At 39.0% G+C, this 22,335-nt stretch overlaps 2 protein-coding genes across 4 annotated transcripts in view; one reads left to right on the top strand and one right to left on the bottom strand.

Moving 5' to 3' along the window:
• LOC128657315 (zinc finger protein 3 homolog) overlaps nucleotides 1-20,102 on the bottom strand; it is a 188,547-nt gene extending 168,445 nt beyond the window's left edge. Inside the window, exons 1-3 of one of the 2 annotated variants that reach the window (XM_053711610.1) lie at nucleotides 19,974-20,102; nucleotides 2,294-2,359; nucleotides 682-747 (exon numbers count right to left, since the gene is read on the bottom strand). The gene's annotated coding sequence lies outside the window, so the exon portion shown is untranslated. Of the gene's footprint in view, nucleotides 1-681; nucleotides 748-1,859; nucleotides 1,995-2,293; nucleotides 2,360-19,973 lie in introns of those variants that run through there. The other variant, XM_053711611.1, reaches the window with a different exon arrangement.
• Nucleotides 20,103-20,162: 60 nt separating this feature from the next.
• LOC128657316 (zinc finger protein OZF-like) overlaps nucleotides 20,163-22,335 on the top strand; it is a 115,583-nt gene continuing 113,410 nt past the window's right edge. For both annotated transcript variants that reach the window (XM_053711612.1, XM_053711613.1), the window contains exon 1: nucleotides 20,163-20,233. The gene's annotated coding sequence lies outside the window, so the exon portion shown is untranslated. The remainder of the gene's footprint in view (nucleotides 20,234-22,335) is intronic.

Below are 22,335 nucleotides of genomic sequence, written 5' to 3'. Positions count from 1 at the left end.
TAACCCTTAAAATGTGGAAACCGGAGCCGATTTAGCCCTTAAGAGTGTCCACCAGTTAATAGCCCATAATAAGCCCTTTATTCTTTCTAAGTCTAAGAAAATGGCTTACCGATCCCCATGAGGGAAAAATGACAGCCTTCCAGCATTACACAGTCTTGTTAGAAAATGGCTAGTCATACCTTGAGCAGAAAAGTCTGCAAACTGTTCCCCCCAACTGAAGTTCTCTCATCTCAACAGTCCTGTGTGGGAACAGTAATTGATTTTAGTTACTGCTGCTAAAATCATACTTCCTCTTTTAAACAGAACTCTTCATCTCTTTCTGTTTCAGAGTAAATAGTACATACCAGCACTATTTTAAAATAACAAACTCTTGATAGAGGAAATAAAAAACTACAACTAACACCACAAACTCCTCACCATCCCCATGGAGATGCTACTTGTTCAAAGCGGCAAGGAGAATGACTGGGGGGCGGGGCCAGAGGGGGAGCTATATGGACAGCTCTTGCTGTGTGCTCTCCTTGCCTTTCCCTGTAGGGGAGGAGAATATCCCACAAGTAATGGATGACGCCGTGGACCGGACACACCAATGTTGGAGAAAGAAAAAGCAAGAGAGAACTTAACCCCTAAACTAAACATTTAAATTACATTTGGTATATCTAATAAACAATTATATAAACTTACATTGAAATAGGAGGTAATGATCCTTCAATTCCTCCAAAAACCAATATTCAAGTTTATTTTCTTTCACTATATTTAAAACAACAATTAAATATTGGTTATCATTTTTATTTTAAACTAGTCCTAAAGCCCGTGTACACGGGCCATTTTTTGCAGTACAGCGGTTCCACCCCTTGCTCTCTCTCTCCCCCTCCCTCTCTTTTGGTCTCTTTGGCTCCCCCCTCTCTTTTGCTCTCTCTCCCCCCTCTCTTTTGGTCTCTCCCCCACTCTCTTTTGCCCTCTCTCCCCCCCCTCTTTTGCTCTCTCTCTCCCCCCCCCCCTCTTTTGCCCTCTCTCCCCCCCCCCCTCTTTTGCCCTCTCTCCCCCCCCTCTTTTGCCCTCTCTCCCCCCCCCCTCTTTTGCCCTCTCCCCCCCCCCCCCTCTTTTGCTCTCTCTCTTCCCCCTCTCTTTTGCCCTCTCTCCCCCCCCTCTTTTGCTCTCTCTCTTCCCCCTCTCTTTTGCCCTCTCTCCCCCCCTCTCTTTTGCTCTCTCTCTTCCCCCTCTCTAACCCCCCCTCTTTTGCTCTCTCTCTTCCCCCTCTCTTTTGCCCTCTCACCCCCCTCTTTTGCATTCTCTCTCTGTCTCTCTCCCCTCTTTTGCTCTCTCACCCCCCTCTTTTGCATTCTCTCTCTGTCTTTCTCCCCTCTTTTGCTCTCTCCCCCTCTCCCCTTAATCCCCCCTCTCTTTTGCCGTCTCTCTCTTTTGCCGTCTCTCCCCTTTCTCCCCCCTCTCTTTTGCCGTCTCTCCCCTTTCTCCCCCCTCTCTTTTGCCGTCTCTCTCTTTTGCCGTCTCTCCCCTTTTTGCCGTCTCTCTTCCCTTTCTGCCGTCTCCTCCCCTTTTGCCGTCTCCTCCCCTTTTGCCGTCTCCTCCCCTTTTGCCGTCTCCTCCCCTTTTGCCGTCTCCTCCCCTTTTGCCGTCTCCTCCCCTTTTGCCGTCTCCTCCCCTTTTGCCGTCTCCTCCCCTTCTGCCGTCTCCTCCCCTTCTGCCGTCTCATCCCCTTTTGCCGTCTCTCCCTTTTGCCGTCTCTCCCTTTTGCCGTCTCTCTCCCACTTTTCTTTTACTGTCTCTCTATCCCCTCTCTTTTGCTCTCTATCCCCCCTCTTTTGAGCTCTCACTTCTGCACGGCCCCGCCCACATCACACCTGGCCCCGCCTGCGTCATATCCGGCACCTCCCCTTCGATCCCGTGTCACTCCATGCCCCGCCGGTGCCACGCCTCCCTCACACCCGGTATGCCATGTCAGTCTGAGACTCAAGAGAGCAAAAAGAGGAGCGCGAGAAAAAAAAAGGAGGAGCGCGAGAAAAAAAAAAGAGAGCGAGAAAAAAAAAAGAGCGCGAAAAAGAGAGCAAGAGCGAGAGAAAAAAAGAGCAAGAGCGAGAGAAAAAAAGAGAGCAAGAGCGAGAGAGAAAAAGAGAGCAAGAGCGAGAGAGAAAAAGAGAGGGAGCGCACAAGAAAGGGAGCGAGCGCTAAGTATTGGTGATTTAAAATTTTTTTTATCATTATTAGGACTTGAACCCAAAACTAAACATTTAAAATTACATTTGGTATATCTACTGAAAAAATTATATAAACTTACATTGAAATAGGATGTAATGATCCTTCAATTCCTCCAAAAACAAATATTCAAGTTTATTTTCTTTCACTATATTTAAAACAACAATGAAATATTGGTTATAATTTTTATTTTTTTATTTTAAATTGAATTAAAGCATTTAAATTATAAACATTAGAAAAAATAGAGACAGAGAGCGAGAGAGAGAGATAGATAAAAACAACAAAAAGGATTTATACAAAGTTTTTTCCTTCTTTTAAAAAGTATAGTTTTGCTTATTTTTAAATAACATTGCTCTAATTATCAGACTCCTAACCAAGCCCCAAAGTTTTATTTGAATACCGTCAGCTACCTTCTCCAGCTTGCTCCTGTTTGTGTAAAGGGTCTTTTCATATGCAAAAGAAAGGGGAGGGGAGCAGTGTCTTAATTCCCACTTGCAGTGAGCTTTCCATCTACCTTTTCAACTAAGCTAAAGGGAGAACTTCTAAGTAAGATTTTAAACCGTTTTATACTGGATTTTTATATCAGTATCTGTGCATCTTTTTTTTTTTTTTATAGTAGTGTCTATTACATACAGTTGTAATTGAAAATGAGTGTATACTGACCCTTTAAGAAAGATATCTGGTCAGGAATCCCTGAATAGCCCTTGACATGTATATATTTTTTTAGAAGACATCCCAAAGTATTGATCTAGGCCCATTTTGGTATATTTCATGCCAGCATTTCACTGCCAAATGCGAACAAATAAAAAAAATCGTTCACTTTTTTTTTTTTTTTTTTTACAAACTTTCGGTTTCTCAATGAAATTATTTACAAACAGCTTGTGTAATTATGGTACAAATGGTTGTAAATGCTTCTCTGGGATCCCCTTTGTTCAGAAATAGCAGACATATATGGCTTTGGTGTTGCTTTTTGGTAATTAGAAGGCTGCTAAATGCCGCTGCGCATCACACGTGTATTATGGCTAGCAGTGAAGGGGTTAATTAGGTAGCTTGTAGGGAGCTTGCAGGGTTAATTTTAGCTTTAGTGTAGAGATCAGCCTCCCAACTGACACATTACATCCCCTGATCCCTCCCAAAGAGCTCTCTTCTCTCCCCCACCCCACAATTGCCCCCGCCATGTTAAGTACTGGCAGAAAGTCTGCCAGTACTAAAATAAAAGGTATCTGTTTTGTTTGTTTTTTAAATTTAAGCATATTTACATATGCTGCTCTGTAGGATCCCCCCTTAGCCCCCAACCTCCCTGATTCCCCCCCCCCCCAAACAGCTCTCTAACTCTCCCCCTCTAACTTATTAGTAGCCATCTTGGGTACTGGCAGCTGTCTGCCCAGTTTACAATAAAATATTTTTTTTTTAACTTTTTTTAGATTTTTTTTCCTGTAGTGTAGCTTGCCCCCCCAAAGACCACCCCCACCCCCTCCCAGATCCCTTAGATCATGTTTATAATATGTGTATATACCCTCTCTGCCACTTTTGCATCACTATTTTTCTGCAGTGTAGCGGTTCCCACCCGCTCCCTACCCGTGCACGCGCGCGCATCCGTGTGCGCTCCTGGCTACCCCGCCCACGATCTCCCCCTCTGGCTCAAAGAAGGCATCGATGGCCGCCCACCCGCTTCCCACGCCGGCTCCCACTCACCAACGATTGCGGCCATCGATGGCCGATGCAAAGAGGGCCACAGAGTGGCTCTCTCTGCATCAGACTGCTAAAAAAATGTTATTGCAGGAAGCCTCGATAACGAGGCATCACTGCAATAACCTGGAAGCGATCAGGATCACTTCCAACGCTTTCAGAGACTGAGGACGTGCAGGGTACGTCCTCGGTCGTTAAGGGTATTTTTTTGGAGGACGTACCCGGCACGTCCTCGGTCGTTAAGGAGTTAATATACTTTTTACCTCTGATTACCTTGTATCTAAGCCTTTGCAGACTGACCCCTATCTCAGTTATTTTTATAGACTTGTATTTTAGCCAATCAGTGCTGACTCACAAATAACCCCACTGGAGTGAGCAGAATGTTATCTATATGGCACACATGACTCTCACTGTCTGTGAAAAACTGTCAAAATGCACTGAGATAAGAGGCAGCCTTCAACAGCTTAAACATCAGTTTAAGCCTTCCTAGGTTTAGCTTTCAGCAAAGAATACCCAAAGAACAAAGCAAATTTAATGATAAAAGTAAATTGGAAAGTTATTTAAATTTTCTTACCCTATGTGAATTATGAAAGTTTGACTTGACGAACCCTTTTAATGGATACTAAACCTAATTTTTCTTCTTTCTAATTAGCGCCTATTTTTCTTTGTTCTCATGATATCTTTATTTGAAAAAGCAGGAATGTAACCTTAAGAGACGGCCCATTTTTGGTTCCGCACCTGGGTAACGCTTGCCAATTGGTGGCTAAATGTAGCAAACCAATCAGCAAGCTCTACCCAGGTGCTGAACCAAAAATGGGCTGGCTTCTAACCTTACATTACTCCTTTTTCAAATAAAGATAGGAAGAGAATGAAGAAAAATTGATAATAGGAGTAAATTAGAAAGTTGCTTAATATTGCATGCTGAATCATGAAAGGAAATATTTGTGTTTAGTATACCTTTAAGCTCACCAAAAAAATTACTTTTGAAGTTGATGGCCGGAGCACGGGGTATTAGAATTTCAGCATTAAAGGGACAGTATACACTCATTTTCTTTTAACTGCATGTAATAGAAACTACTATACAGAAAAAAATGCACAGATACGGATATAAAAATCCAGTATAAAACTGTTTAAAAACTTACTTAGAAGCTTCCTGTTTAGCTCTGTTGAAAAGGTAGCTGGAAAGCCCACTGCAAGTGGGAAATAAGACACTCCCCCCTCCCCCTTCTTTTGCATATGAAAAGACCCTTTACACAAACACGAGCAAGCTGGAGAAGGTAGCCGACGGTATTCTCATAAAACTTTAGGGCTTGGTTAAGAGTCTGAAAATCAGAGCAATGTTCTTTAAAAATAAGCAAAACTATACTTTTTTTTAAAAAAAAAAAACAACAACTTTATGGGCTATATAAATAGATCATCTACAAAACATTTATGCAAAGAAAAAATGAGTGTATAATGCCCCTTTAAGTAAGTTATAGTGCACCTTCTTTACAACTGTTGCATTAAACTATCTAAAAATATCGCTAACATTCCGGATGTATATACAAAAAACAGTTTACCATCACTTTAGATATCATTTTAATAATTTGTGCAAGTTAAAAGTAATATCAGTCACAATTTTCCATAACATATATTATAGAGCATTTCCCTCTGCATACATACAGCCCCCTCTCCAGTACCTTAGTTACAGATATATAATAGACACAGTGGCGTATTTAGGTTTTTTGCTGCTCTAGGCATTCAAAATTCTGCTGCCCCCCACAACCCCCTTAGGTTGTAGACAGTTTTTTGGCCATAATATTTTTTGGTCAGGGTATAATGTGACTTTCAATAAATCTGCATACACCCTGGAGATATAGGGGGGCATGGTGATTACTGGTCCTTTTAAAGTAGTAGTTTTTATGTGCGTAATGTTTTGTGGATACTCTACCCTTCCTCAGTCAAACAACAAGTGAATCACACAGTTTAAATAGACCATAACACCACCCCCTAGTGAAAAAGGAACTATTACGTTGTCTTGGCAACCCATACACAACATAAGCAAATAAATCATTCATCTAAATCTCAGATTCTAAATAATGCCAAACATCATGCATAATTATCAATTTCATAAAATTGTAAAAAGCGTATACATCACACAATTATATATCTGCAGTGTAAATATGTGTTTTATGTGTCTAATTAAGGAACAGAGCCAAATACTGATAAGGCATAAATACAACATTGAATGAAATAAGTCAAAAAGAAACATACCTGGTAAAGCTGTTTAAGAGGCTACGCTATACCATAATGCAGAGAGATTACAGCCAAAATGCTGTTCTGCATGAAGTAAAGCAAGATCCACACCAAAAATCCTGCCTGTCTGCACTTCCTGGTCACATCCACATGATTCCCCTAAAGGTATATCACCGGTGATGTCACCAGGGGTCGGGGGGAATTAAATTCTTAGAAAAATAAACCATATAGTACTACAAAATTAAAAAACCCTATGCCGCTCCCTCAGAATGTATTACTAGATGTAAACTTTGAAGGACACAAACGTTAAGCTAAGCAAGGCTGAATATGTAACAAAGTATCAGCATCCAACTATACTGAAGAGTCACAGACTCACAGTACAGTCATTTTGAATAATGTGTCCGGGTTTGAATGAAACAACTGGTTGGGATACTGGGACAAACAGGGACAATCCCAGTCAAAGTGGGACTTTCGGTAAGAATATATATTTATTTATTAGAGTGCTTGGAGACACAAGACAGTGTGTAGTGCCAGAAAAGGGTTAATTGGTGGATACGTGAACTGTAACCACAGCATTTTTGCAAAGGCAATAAATCCACTGCGGGGGGGGGGGGGGGGGGGGAAGAATCAAATCAGCAATTAAGATAACATCTAAGGAAACAGGGATGTTGGGCATCACAGTGACAGACTGCTTCAAGCTGCCTAACGGGAAATGAGGCGTGAAGAGACTTTTCCTGATTTACGACTGGCAAGGTATCTCTGCAGATCTCCTATGCAAGCTCAAAGCATAAACATTTGCAGGCTTGTTGTTCTTTCAGTGTATCTACTGAGATACTTTGCCAGTACGGCTGCGTGCACAGGCTGAGCAACAGACAATAAAAAAAACTGTCTTCATTAGCCTACTCTGGATTACTGCCAGGAACATGAATTCCAGCCCCACCAGCCGTACAGAGCACTGAGCAGAGGAGACTAGGGAGCGTTTGGGAGACTGGCAGCTTTTGGAACAATAATCCATTTGAGTTGCGAAATAAGCCATAATTTCCTGTAATTAAACAGAGATGTAGCTGATTGGGAGCTGCTCACTTGGGCATCCCAGGGACAGATGACTTCAAACTCTGTTGTCTACTTGGGCTGATGTACTTATCACTGCAAACATTTCAAGCACAGCAGCAATCAACTTGCTTAGTCATAGCGTGGAGCATAGACCTTGCAAAGCTGCAGTTAGCTCCGGACTCAGTGCAGCTTTGCAAGGTCTACGCTCCATGCTATCACTAAGGAAGCGAATGGCAGTTGTGCTTGAAATACTTGGTGATAAGTACATCAACCCAAGACAACAGAGTTTGAAGCAATCTGTCCCTGGGATGCCCAAGTGAGCAGCTCTCAGACACATCCCTGTTTCATTACAGGAAAAAGAGAGAGAAAAGAGTTACACCTGTTGCTAAGGTAGTCAATCAGTTAATTTACATACCTCTGCATCAGAGCTTCATTTCAAAGGAACAATGACTTCCTGATTTGGTCCAATCAGGCTAGCTACAAAGCAAAGCAGCTTTAAAAAAGGAGAGAAATGAGAACAGAGGCATTAATATGGCACACTTGGGGGATTGACATCTCATAACAAATTAAGTAGGTGATTGAGTGTTGTGGGACTATGAAATTAGTTTAAAACTTAACGTTTATTATTTATTATTCATTAGATAAAATATATATATATATAGTTGTACACAGTGGTGTGGACCATGCCACTATATGTTAAAAATCCATTCACATACATATAAAAGAAAACGAAAATTAAATTAACTAAAGATAAAGAAAAAAATTAAAGAAAGAAATAATTTATATACAAGCACTGCTAACTCTCTGTATTAGGAGTAACCTCCTATAAGTTGCACAATTAAATATGTAGTATCTGGGTGAGGTTATCGTCCTAACTGGTTACTCAGTTTCTATGTGGTCCGCAGCATGCTTAGGTGGAGGTATTAGAAAGAAGTACTATTATCGATACTGCTTATGTGCCTTAAATCAATTAAACTGGAAATACTTCTAACACTCTCTCATTCCCAAAGCAAGCTAATTATAACCCGTTAAAGGTGCCCTAAAAGAGGGCCAACAATTATACCAAAGGACGATATTCAGAGGTAATTATTCTAATAACCTAAACCCATTTTTAACACTATATTCTATATTAAGACAGAGAGCGCAGTGCAAACGGCCTAACGCGCGTTTCGCATACGCTTTATCAAAGGCTGACCCGATCACCTCCCGGGATTTCCTTATGTAGGTCATTAGACCAATCCTGATCTGTTGTTTAGACTGACGCGTCTAATCGTCCAATCGCGAATGGTCTTCAGCGATTGGTTCAAAAACAGAGGGTGTGTGCCGTTACACCAATAGTGTGCGGTTGGAAACATATGAGGGCGTGATTACGCTCCTTGTCATTTTAGCTCCATCCCGGACTCCACTGGAAACGGCATATTAGTATGGATAGTAAACAAAAGCCCGTATTCATCATGACAATATATCAGTATATAAACGCTATAATCATTCAAAACTCCTCAGGTTAAAGTACGCAATGCTGTGCCACAGAATAATTCAGAATTCCATACTCCCAGATTTCTGGTTAGTTGTATTACAATTTTCCTATTATTAAACCTAAAGATTCCAAGTAATTACCAATACTGAGTGTTTAGATGCATCTTGATATGAGTCAATCCAATAAAACATTATTGCATATATAAATAAACAATAATTCAGATACAGGTTTCAAAGAGGTTTTGATCGCTGTTTCAAGCTAATTCTCTAGAAACTTTTTCTCTTCAACCTGTGCCTCATGTACATGTAGTATTGCTAATGTATACTACTGAATTCATTCCAAATATCCCACTCTATATTCATTCCATATATGATTATTATATAAGAACATAGGTAACTGTAAATATGAGTTTATATTACTTTAACTCCAATAATTAGGTTACAGGAACTAAGGTGATATGAAATTCTATTCTGAATTTCACAAATATAGTGAATGGATTCCGTACGAGGTAACAGTAGATCAGAAATTGTGTTATTTTACCTTACGTAGTCGGGCTTAAAAAAGCTCAAAAAATTAAATAATTGTATTCACATATTTAGGAGTATCACAGGTATATTGAAAATAGTTTCTAGTAATCCCCCTAAGGGGTCTCAGGATTTTAAGTCTAAAAATAACTACCTAGTTTGGTTAAGAAGTTGATAGTTCTTCCAAAATTCACGCAAGTTACACCTAATCTAGATATTGTGATATTAGGTTATATCTATTAAAGACTGCATTGATTCAAGGGGTCATATCCTCAAGATTGATATGGCATCATTTTTTAGGGGGATTATTATTCTAGGAACGCACTAAAAGTTAAAGTTTCATTAAGCCCCTTAGGACTCATACTCTGCATCCTAAAGATCCATTTTGTCTCTGCTTTGAATAAAGCTTTTTCGATATTCCCCCCTCTTATTCCTAATGAGACTTTCTGGAGAATCCAGCCTTGCAATTCTGGTTTGCAGTCATGTTTTTCTAGAAAATGTCTTGCTACTGTAGTCAATTTTTTGTCATGTTCTAAGTCATTTCTTGCATTTTTGATGTTGCATATATGTTTGCCCAGACGTCTTCTGAACTCCCGTGTCGACATGCCCACATACTTCTTCTTACAGTTACATTCAATACAGTAGATAATATTTTTGCTCCTACAATTGTAGAAATCGTTCATTACGATCACTCCAGATGGAAAGATATTCATCTGCTTCACATTTAGTATGTATGGGCAGAATTTGCATGTTCCACAATCATATGTTCCCAAAAAGTCCTTTCTTTTTTTAGGAGTATTTTTAACAAAATGACTCTTCGTTATCTTATCCCTAATAGTAGGGGCTCTTCTCCAGCTCATTGCAATATTATTGCCAATACATTTGGATAGATCCTCGTCTGTTTTTAGAATATGTACATGCGTGTTGAGTATTTCCTTTATTTCTTTATGGGCGGTATTGAAAGTACTTACAAACCTAACTCTGTTATCCATGTTGTTCTTAGATTTAGGTTTCAACAACTGTGCTCTGTCCGTATGGAGGGCTCTGTGATATGCCTTTTTAAGGATACTATTTGGGTATCCTCTAGTTTTTAATCTCTTTTTCATATCCATTGCCTGATTTTTAAAATCTGTAATGTCAGAGCAATTACGCCTTAACCTAAGAAATTCCCCAAAGGGTATGGCTTTCTTGGTGGCTGGATGATGTGCACTTTGAAAATTCAATATTGAGTTAGTGGCAGTATCCTTCCTATAGAGGTCTGATTTAATCTGACCAAACATATCCCTCGAAATCTTTAAATCAAGGAATGTAACACTTTCATGATTGATTTCATATGTTAGGCGTAAATTCAAATTATTGGTGTTGAGGATTCCAATAAATTCTCTGAATATGGATATGTCCCCTTTCCAGATTAGGAAGACGTCATCTATGTACCTGAGCCAAAGGACAATATTGTCCGCATATTTTTCCATATCCATTCCAAACACAAATTCTCGCTCCCACCACCCTAAGTATATGTTCGCATAGGTGGGGGCACAGGCTGTGCCCATGGCTGTTCCTCGAATTTGCAGGAAAAATTTGTCATTAAAGACAAAGAAGTTATGGCTCAGTACAAATTTGAGTAATTTGACTATGAATGTATTTTTGGGGGTATGTTCTATTGCTTCCATTTGGAGAAAATAGTTACCTGCATGACAGCCCCAGTGATGTTCAATTGACGTGTAGAGAGACTCTACGTCACACGTTGCTAAGAGCATATCGTCTTCTAGGGTCATGTCTTCAATTTTACTCAGAACATCCATCGTGTCTCTCGTGTATGAGGGTAATGTCAGAACAATATTTCTTAATCTCAAATCCAAATACCTTGATGCCTGTTCACAGAGACTACCAATTCCAGCCACAATTGGTCTACCAGGGGGTGTCTGTTTGTTTTTATGTATCTTGGGTAATAAATAAAAAGTGGCAATTTTAGGATTGTTCACTTTTAAGAATTTCTCTTCTTTTTCATCAATTAGGTTATCTTTCTTGGCATCCCTCACTAAGGTTTCATACATTTTCAGGTAGTCCTCACTAGGATTGCTCCATAGAAATTTGTAACACTTAGTGTCACCCAGCTGTTTCATTGCTTCTGTGATGTACATAGGTACCGGCCAGATGACAATATTACCTCCCTTATCAGATGGCTTGATGATCACATCATCCCATTTTTGAATGTCATTTAAAGCCCACTTTTCTTCTCTGCTTAGATTACTCCAATCCCTTTCTCTTAAATTCAGAATATCTCTGCAGACTACTTTTAAGAATATTTCTATCTGTGGAAAGGAGGAGAGTTGTGGCATAAATGTGGACTTTTTTGTCAGTTTCTTGTGCCAATCTGGAGTATTAGGTATTGTCATTTCATTGTCTTCTAGTAGTGTCACAAGGTCCATAATGGCTTGTGTCTCTTCATCACTATCATTGTGCTTTGTGTACATTTTTTTGAGTGCCAATTTTCTGGCGAAGAGGTTAATATCTTTTATTATCTCAAAGAAATCAGGGTTGTTAGAAGGGGAAAAGGACAAACCTCTACCTAGTATACTTTTGTGTTGGGGTGATAGAATTCTGTCAGACAAATTCACTATTTCCAAAGTGTCTGAGTTTACCATCTCAGTCATTTAAAGCCCACTTTTCTTCTCTGCTTAGATTACTCCAATCCCTTTCTCTTAAATTCAGAATATCTCTGCAGACTACTTTTAAGAATATTTCTATATGTGGAAAGGAGGAGAGTTGTGGCATAAATGTGGACTTTTTTGTCAGTTTCTTGTGCCAATCTAATGAATAATAAATAATAAACGTTAAGTTTTAAACTAATTTCATAGTCCCACAACACTCAATCACCTACTCAATTTGTTATGAGATGTCAATCCCCCAAGTGTGCCATATTAATGCCTCTGTTCTCATTTCTCTCCTTTTTTAAAACATTATAATCGGCATTAGGCACTACCTTATCCAGTACATAGGTCTATCTGGAGTAAGGTCTGAGATTGTCATCTCGAGTTCTTTCCCACCTTCCCCTTGAGGTTAAAAGGGTATTTTTTAACAAGTACTTAAAATTGACTATCCAGTAGTCTTCTTCTATAAACTGGGAAATAATTATGGCTTCCATCAATTTGATGGAGGATTTCCTTAATCGTGAAAAAGACAGAAAAGCAAACATAGACAAAACATTTGCTAACTTTACAACAGAGGGTGTTAATAAAAATAACTTTGAAGACTGGGAATCAGGCCTGAATATTCTAGGTGAACTGCTAAGGAAACATACAAGGTCTATATGGAATAAAAGCACCTATGACCGTTACCTAGCGAAACACATAATACCTAGAGGCCTAAGAGTTAGACTCTTCCCAAGCTTTAGTTTTCATATAGAGAGTTATAGAGGGAGATGGGAACAAGCCCTTATCTCTTGTTCAGAGGTCTTAGTTGCGATTCTCTCAGATTATGAGACAGAGATTGTGGAAGAACTGAATAAAGAGATCTCTGATATCACTGTTAAACTTAAAAACTTTGAAAGTCTGGAAGACTTTAAAACAGCATATAAAAACCTGAGAGGAGAACTAGACGATAAAGAGAAGGAGATAATTAAGACCAAATGTGCCAAGCTAAGCAGGGATATGAAGGATTTTGAACAGGGAAGAGTTTTTACATGGGATGAAAGGAACCCCAGACGTAGAAGGAACTTAGTACCATCAAAAACCAATAGGGAGGATGTCTCTACATCAGAGTATGAGTCCTCAGCAGGGGAAGAGGGGGCAGAAGGATTTTCAGGCAGAACCCTACTGGTACCAAGTGCAAGTGACAGACAAACCCTTCTCTCAAAAAACGAGAAAGAGGGCAAACCCAAAGAAAAGGAAAAAGCAAGAGAAGGGGGGGGAAGAACAGAAATCAATTTGAGAAACAGAACGAGATGGGGGTACAGGAACAACGACAAAACCAGGGAGGATTGGTCGAGACGACCGAGATGGTAAACTCAGACACTTTGGAAATAGTGAATTTGTCTGACAGAATTCTATCACCCCAACACAAAAGTATACTAGGTAGAGGTTTGTCCTTTTCCCCTTCTAACAACCCTGATTTCTTTGAGATAATAAAAGATATTAACCTCTTCGCCAGAAAATTGGCACTCAAAAAAATGTACACAAAGCACAATGATAGTGATGAAGAGACACAAGCCATTATGGACCTTGTGACACTACTAGAAGACAATGAAATGACAATACCTAATACTCCAGATTGGCACAAGAAACTGACAAAAAAGTCCACATTTATGCCACAACTCTCCTCCTTTCCACAGATAGAAATATTCTTAAAAGTAGTCTGCAGAGATATTCTGAATTTAAGAGAAAGGGATTGGAGTAATCTAAGCAGAGAAGAAAAGTGGGCTTTAAATGACATTCAAAAATGGGATGATGTGATCATCAAGCCATCTGATAAGGGAGGTAATATTGTCATCTGGCCGGTACCTATGTACATCACAGAAGCAATGAAACAGCTGGGTGACACTAAGTGTTACAAATTTCTATGGAGCAATCCTAGTGAGGACTACCTGAAAATGTATGAAACCTTAGTGAGGGATGCCAAGAAAGATAACCTAATTGATGAAAAAGAAGAGAAATTCTTAAAAGTGAACAATCCTAAAATTGCCACTTTTTATTTATTACCCAAGATACATAAAAACAAACAGACACCCCCTGGTAGACCAATTGTGGCTGGAATTGGTAGTCTCTGTGAACAGGCATCAAGGTATTTGGATTTGAGATTAAGAAATATTGTTCTGACATTACCCTCATACACGAGAGACACGATGGATGTTCTGAGTAAAATTGAAGACATGACCCTAGAAGACGATATGCTCTTAGCAACGTGTGACGTAGAGTCTCTCTACACGTCAATTGAACATCACTGGGGCTGTCATGCAGTTAACTATTTTCTCCAAATGGAAGCAATAGAACATACCCCCAAAAATACATTCATAGTCAAATTACTCAAATTTGTACTGAGCCATAACTTCTTTGTCTTTAATGACAAATTTTTCCTGCAAATTCGAGGAACAGCCATGGGCACAGCCTGTGCCCCCACCTATGCGAACATATACTTAGGGTGGTGGGAGCGAGAATTTGTGTTTGGAATGGATATGGAAAAATATGCGGACAATATTGTCCTTTGGCTCAGGTACATAGATGACGTCTTCCTAATCTGGAAAGGGGACATATCCATATTCAGAGAATTTATTGGAATCCTCAACACCAATAATTTGAATTTACGCCTAACATATGAAATCAATCATGAAAGTGTTACATTCCTTGATTTAAAGATTTCGAGGGATATGTTTGGTCAGATTAAATCAGACCTCTATAGGAAGGATACTGCCACTAACTCAATATTGAATTTTCAAAGTGCACATCATCCAGCCACCAAGAAAGCCATACCCTTTGGGGAATTTCTTAGGTTAAGGCGTAATTGCTCTGACATTACAGATTTTAAAAATCAGGAAATGGATATGAAAAAGAGATTAAAAACTAGAGGATACCCAAATAGTATCCTTAAAAAGGCATATCACAGAGCCCTCCATACGGACAGAGCACAGTTGTTGAAACCTAAATCCAAGAACAACATGGATAACAGAGTTAGGTTTGTAAGTACTTTCAATACCGCCCATAAAGAAATAAAGGAAATACTCAACACGCATGTACATATTCTAAAAACAGACGAGGATCTATCCAAATGTATTGGCAATAATATTGCAATGAGCTGGAGAAGAGCCCCTACTATTAGGGATAAGATAACGAAGAGTCATTTTGTTAAAAATACTCCTAAAAAAAGAAAGGACTTTTTGGGAACATATGATTGTGGAACATGCAAATTCTGCCCATACATACTAAATGTGAAGCAGATGAATATCTTTCCATCTGGAGTGATCGTAATGAACGATTTCTACAATTGTAGGAGCAAAAATATTATCTACTGTATTGAATGTAACTGTAAGAAGAAGTATGTGGGCATGTCGACACGGGAGTTCAGAAGATGTCTGGGCGAACATATATGCAACATCAAAAATGCAAGAAATGACTTAGAACATGACAAAAAAATTGACTACAGTAGCAAGACATTTTCTAGAAAAACATGACTGCAAACCAGAATTGCAAGGCTGGATTCTCCAGAAAGTCTCATTAAGAATAAGAGGGGGGAATATCGAAAAAGCTTTACTCAAAGCAGAGACAAAATGGATCTTTAGGATGCAGAGTATGAGTCCTAAGGGGCTTAATGAAACTTTAACTTTTAGTGCGTTCCTAGAATAATAATCCCCCTAAAAAATGATGCCATATCAATCTTGAGGATATGACCCCTTGAATCAATGCAGTCTTTAATAGATATAACCTAATATCACAATATCTAGATTAGGTGTAACTTGCGTGAATTTTGGAAGAACTATCAACTTCTTAACCAAACTAGGTAGTTATTTTTAGACTTAAAATCCTGAGACCCCTTAGGGGGATTACTAGAAACTATTTTCAATATACCTGTGATACTCCTAAATATGTGAATACAATTATTTAATTTTTTGAGCTTTTTTAAGCCCGACTACGTAAGGTAAAATAACACAATTTCTGATCTACTGTTACCTCGTACGGAATCCATTCACTATATTTGTGAAATTCAGAATAGAATTTCATATCACCTTAGTTCCTGTAACCTAATTATTGGAGTTAAAGTAATATAAACTCATATTTACAGTTACCTATGTTCTTATATAATAATCATATATGGAATGAATATAGAGTGGGATATTTGGAATGAATTCAGTAGTATACATTAGCAATACTACATGTACATGAGGCACAGGTTAATGAGAAAAAGTTTCTAGAGAATTAGCTTGAAACAGCGATCAAAACCTCTTTGAAACCTGTATCTGAATTATTGTTTATTTATATATGCAATAATGTTTTATTGGATTGACTCATATCAAGATGCATCTAAACACTCAGTATTGGTAATTACTTGGAATCTTTAGGTTTAATAATAGGAAAATTGTAATACAACTAACCAGAAATCTGGGAGTATGGAATTCTGAATTATTCTGTGGCACAGCATTGCGTACTTTAACCTGAGGAGTTTTGAATGATTATAGCGTTTATATACTGATATATTGTCATGATGAATACGGGCTTTTGTTTACTATCCATACTAATATGCCGTTTCCAGTGGAGTCCGGGATGGAGCTAAAATGACAAGGAGCGTAATCACGCCCTCATATGTTTCCAACCGCACACTATTGGTGTAACGGCACACACCCTCTGTTTTTGAACCAATCGCTGAAGACCATTCGCGATTGGACGATTAGACGCGTCAGTCTAAACAACAGATCAGGATTGGTCTAATGACCTACATAAGGAAATCCCGGGAGGTGATCGGGTCAGCCTTTGATAAAGCGTATGCGAAACGCGCGTTAGGCCGTTTGCACTGCGCTCTCTGTCTTAATATAGAATATAGTGTTAAAAATGGGTTTAGGTTATTAGAATAATTACCTCTGAATATCGTCCTTTGGTATAATTGTTGGCCCTCTTTTAGGGCACCTTTAACGGGTTATAATTAGCTTGCTTTGGGAATGAGAGAGTGTTAGAAGTATTTCCAGTTTAATTGATTTAAGGCACATAAGCAGTATCGATAATAGTACTTCTTTCTAATACCTCCACCTAAGCATGCTGCGGACCACATAGAGACTGAGTAACCAGTTAGGACGATAACCTCACCCAGATACTACATATTTAATTGTGCAACTTATAGGAGGTTACTCCTAATACAGAGAGTTAGCAGTGCTTGTATATAAATTATTTCTTTCTTTAATTTTTTCTTTATCTTTAGTTAATTTAATTTTCGTTTTCTTTTATATGTATGTGAATGGATTTTTAACATATAGTGGCATGGTCCACACCACTGTGTACAACTATATATATATATATTTTATCTAATGAATAATAAATAATAAACGTTAAGTTTTAAACTAATTTCATAGTCCCACAACACTCAATCACCTACTCAATTTGTTATGAGATGTCAATCCCCCAAGTGAGCCATATTAATGCCTCTGTTCTCATTTCTCTCCTTTTTTAAAACATTATAATCGGCATTAGGCACTACCTTATCCAGTACATAGGTCTATCTGGAGTAAGGTCTGAGATTGTCATCTCGAGTTCTTTCCCACCTTCCCCTTGAGGTTAAAAGGGTATTTTTAAAAAAGCAAAGCAGCTGCAACAAGCTAACAGTGTCCACTCTACTCCCCACACCCTCGGATCTTCCTGTCTTTACAGAAGCCCGCACACAATAGTTACAGCCTGCGTGCAGGAAAATCAGGAACATGATTTACATAAAAAATAAAGTTAAAAATCAAAGTTGTCCGGCCAAGTGCTGCACCCCAAAATGTGTCGACCTAGGCACCGGCCTTGTTGGCCTATACATTAATATGCCCCTGAATAGACAGTTTCCCTTTATCTTACACACCCCACTCCCCAGTACATTACATACAGATATATAATATTATGGACAGGTTCCCTTTGTATTACACACACACAGTCCCATCCCTAGTACATTAAATACTGATATAAATAATAGAGGTTCCCTCTTACATAAATACACAACCCCCTTCCCAGTACTTTATAGATATATATCATAGAGAAGTTCCCTCCTCTCTCTCACTCACACACACCCCCCCCCCCTCCCCAGGTCCTTATAAACATATATATAATATTATAGAGGGGTTGCCTCTGCCTCACACACATACAGCCCCCTCCCCAGTACCTTATATACAGATATATAACATTTTAGACAGGTTCCCTCTGTCTCACACACATTTCCCTCTCTAGTACCTTATATACAGATACAAAATATTATAGAGAAGTTCCCTCTGTGTCTCACACACACAGCCTTTTCAAAGAAACTTGTATACAGAATTTAGAGAAAAGAACCATGTTTCTCTTTCACACATACACACCCTTCTCCCCAGTACCTTGTATTATATTATAGAAATATTCCCTCTGCTGACAAACACAGATTGCACTGATTAAATTATACACAGACTTATAACACTATAGAGAGTGTTATAAGTCTCATTATAGTTATATACACACTCAGACCTTCCCCAAAACCTTCTACACAGACAGGTAACATCTGTCTCACACACACAGCACCTTCTACACACATATATATATATATGACTATAGAGAGGTACCATCTGTCACACACAGACAACCCCTGCACAGTACTTTATAAACAGACATATAACACTATAGAGAGGTACCCATCTGTCTCACATACACAGAACTTCCCAAGCACCTTATAAACAGACACATAACAAGAGGTGTACCATCTGTTACACACACAGCACCTTATACACAGACATATAACACTAGATAGAAGTACCATCTGTCAAACGCACACCTTATACACAGATATATAACACTATACAGGTACCATCTATCCCAAACACAGCACCTTATACACACATATAACACTATAGAGAGGTATAATTTGTCTCACAAACACACAGAGCCTTATACACAGACAAATAACACTATAGAGAGGTACCATCTGTTTCTCTCACTCACACATATAAAAATATAGAGCGGCACCACCTGTCTCACATACAGACACAACACTATAGAGAGGTACCATTGGTCTCTCACACACAAAGCACCTTATATGCAGACATACAACACTATAAATAGGTATCATCTGTCTCACACACACAGCACCTTATACGCAGACACATAACACTATAAAAGGAGGTACCATCTGTCTCTCACACACGCTCAGCACCTCCCCAGCGCCTTATACACAGACATATAACACTATAGAGAGGTAATATCTGTCTCACACATACATTATACACAGAGACATATACATCTCTCCAGCACCTTATACACAGACATAACACTATAGAGAGGTATAATTTGCCTCTCACACACACACACAGTACCTTATATGCAGACACATAACACTATAAAGAGGTTCCATCTGTCTCACACACACACATATATATATATACCACTATAGAGAGGTAACATGTCACAAACAGCCCTTCCCCACAACCTTATAACACAATATACAGGTGTCTCACAGTCAGACCAGCTCTCCCCAGTACTTGATACTGACATAACACTATCGAGAGGTGCTATCTGTCTCAGACAAACCCTACCTAGAACGTTATAAACAAACATAACACTATAGAGGTACCATCTATCACACACACAGTAACTTATACACAGACATATAACACTATAGAGAGGTACTATCTGTCTCACACACAGTAACTTATACACAGACATATAACACTATAGAGAGGTACCATCTGTCTCACACACAGTAACTTATACACAGACATATAACACTATAGAGAGGTACCATCTGTCTCACACACAGTAACTTATACACAGACATATAACACTATAGAAGAGGTACCATCTATCTCACACATCACCACTCCCCAACACCTTATACACATTCGTATAGCACTATAGAGAGGCGCCATCTGTCTCTCACACACAGCCCCTCACAGGGACTTATACACAGACATATAACAGTATAGAGCAGTACCATCTGTCTTACACTCACACCACCTCGCTCTGCCTCACACACAGCCCCCTTCCCATTACCTTACATAGAGATAGTTCATGTTAATGAGACGTTCGCTGTGACACACATCTCCCCAGTGCTTTATACACAGACACGTCACCAACTAGAAATGTACTTACAAAAAAAACCACCGTATTGAGAGCTGAGACGATAGCAGCTTGTTCCGTAAAACAATAACTACATGACCGCAGCGATCAAATGATACAAAGTCAAACAGCTACAATAACCAGTGCACTAGAGTTTTCCCGCCCAGCTACTTCCGGTAGTTCTAGTTTCCGTGTGGTCACAGAAGCCATGTGACTTGTGATGTCACATGTCCTTCTGCTGGAAGGGAACTAGCTGCTACATTATCTGCTAACAACACGGCATATTCACAAAGGTAAACAGAACAAAAACACCGCTGTATACCATACCCGCATATGATGTACTAAAGAAAGTGTGTGTGATTGTGTATATTAGACGGCATCTACCGGGGAGACAGATGATTGTGTATATGTGTAAGTTAGAGGGAGTCTCTTTGTAGTAGTGTATATCTTTGTATAATGTACATGGTAGGGGGCTGTGTGTAAGGCAGAGTGAACCTCTATATATCTATGTATAGGGTACTGGGAGAGATCTGATTGTGTATATTTGAGGTAGAGGGAACCTCTGTAGTATATATCTTTGTATAATGTACATGGTAGGGGGCTGTGTGTAAGACAGAGTGAACCTCTCTATATATCTATGTATAAGGTACAGGGAGAGATGATGAGATCTGATTGTGTAAATGTGAGGTAGTAGTATATATCTTTGTATAATGTACAGGGTAAGGGTCTGTGTGTAAGGCAGAGTGAACCTCTCTATATATCTATGTATAAGGTACTGGGAGAGATCTGACTGTGTATATGTGCATAGTTGCCAACAGTCCCTGATTTCCAGGGACAGTCCCTGGAATTTTTTGTCCCTGGAAATGTCCCTGAAAATCTCTTTTGCACAACATTTGTTGTTTGTGTGTATATATATATATATATATATATATACACACACATACATATATACAGATAGATAGATGACAAATAGATATAGTGTATTATTTAAATATAATTAATTCCTAATGGAATATTGTTATTATTATTGAAAGGTTCACATATTATTTGTCTTTCTAATTTTGATGCTGTGTTGTAAAAATAACCATAATGCCCAGAATGTGTTCCAGAGACTGTGTAGGTGTAAGAGCTTGGTGCTGTAATCTGTATAATAAACTATGGACAAGTCTAAATTATACTATTACTATCAAATGGGTGTGTTTTGATTGCAGAACTGAGTGGGCGGAGCAGTTGAACAGTAGGTCGTCAATACTCCAGTAACCCGCTTGCTTGCTCTGCTGCAAAGTGTCCCTGGAATTTTTTTTTTTAAATGTTGGCAACTATGTATGTGAGGTAGACGGAGCCTCTCTGTAGTAGTATAAATCTTTGTATAATGTACAGGGTAGGGGGCTGTGTGTAAGTCAGAGTGAACTTCTCTATATATCTATGTATAAGGTCCTGGGAGAGATCTGATTGTGTATATGTTAGGTAGAGGGAGCCTCTATGTAGTAGTATACATCTTTGTATAAGGTACAGGGTAGGGGTCTGTGTGTAAGGCAGAGTGAACCTCTCTCTCTCTCTCTCACTCTCTCTCTCTGTGTGTGTGTATAAGGTACTGTGAGAGATCTGATTGTGTATATATGAGGTAGAGGGAGCCTCTCTGTAGTAGTATATATCTTTGTATAAGGTACAGGGTAGGGGGCTGTGTTGTAAGGCAGAGTGGACCTCTCTATGATAATATATATCTATGTATAAGGCACTGGGAGGGAGTTGATTGTGAGTGTTTGAGAGAGAGGAAATCTCTATTATATATCTCTGTATACGGTATTGAGAGGTAGCTGATTGTGTGTGTACATGTGAGGCAGAGGGAAGCCCTCTATAATATTATATATTTGTATATACAGTACTGCGAGAGAGCTGATAATAGCAGCGTTCGGCAAGCACTCCAAGCGTAGAAGAGAGAACACAGAGGCGCCACAATGGCCTAGTACCACCAACACAGGGACAATCAATATCATGAAAGGAAAAAGAGCAATATGTAACAGCACTACACTGGGTTATGGGAGATGCTTGTGTTTGAAAGAGTTAACTTTCATAGGCTGGAGTGCTTATGCATATACTAACTTTAGAGGATAGGTCAAAAAAGAAGTTGGGCAAAAGAATGCATCTAATAGCACTTCACTCTCCCTGTCAAAGGTAATCAATGTAACATCCTTTGCTGGAGATGTGGTAAGGTGATATTGTTTTAAAATTTAACATTTATTGGTTTTAATTAAAATCACAGAACACAAACAACATACAATTTAAAAACACAAAAGAGTTTAGACTTATAGAACAATGTGTTTCCCAATGGGCACGATAGGTAGTAGATAGGATATACCACAATCAAATATATGTAGTAGTGATTGCGTAAGTG

The sequence above is a fragment of the Bombina bombina genome, chromosome 4 (assembly GCF_027579735.1).
Source record: "Bombina bombina isolate aBomBom1 chromosome 4, aBomBom1.pri, whole genome shotgun sequence".
In the NCBI taxonomy this organism is placed as follows: domain Eukaryota; kingdom Metazoa; phylum Chordata; class Amphibia; order Anura; family Bombinatoridae; genus Bombina; species Bombina bombina.
The sequence above is the reverse complement of the archived record's forward strand: the minus strand, read 5'-3'. Positions and strand labels throughout refer to the sequence as shown.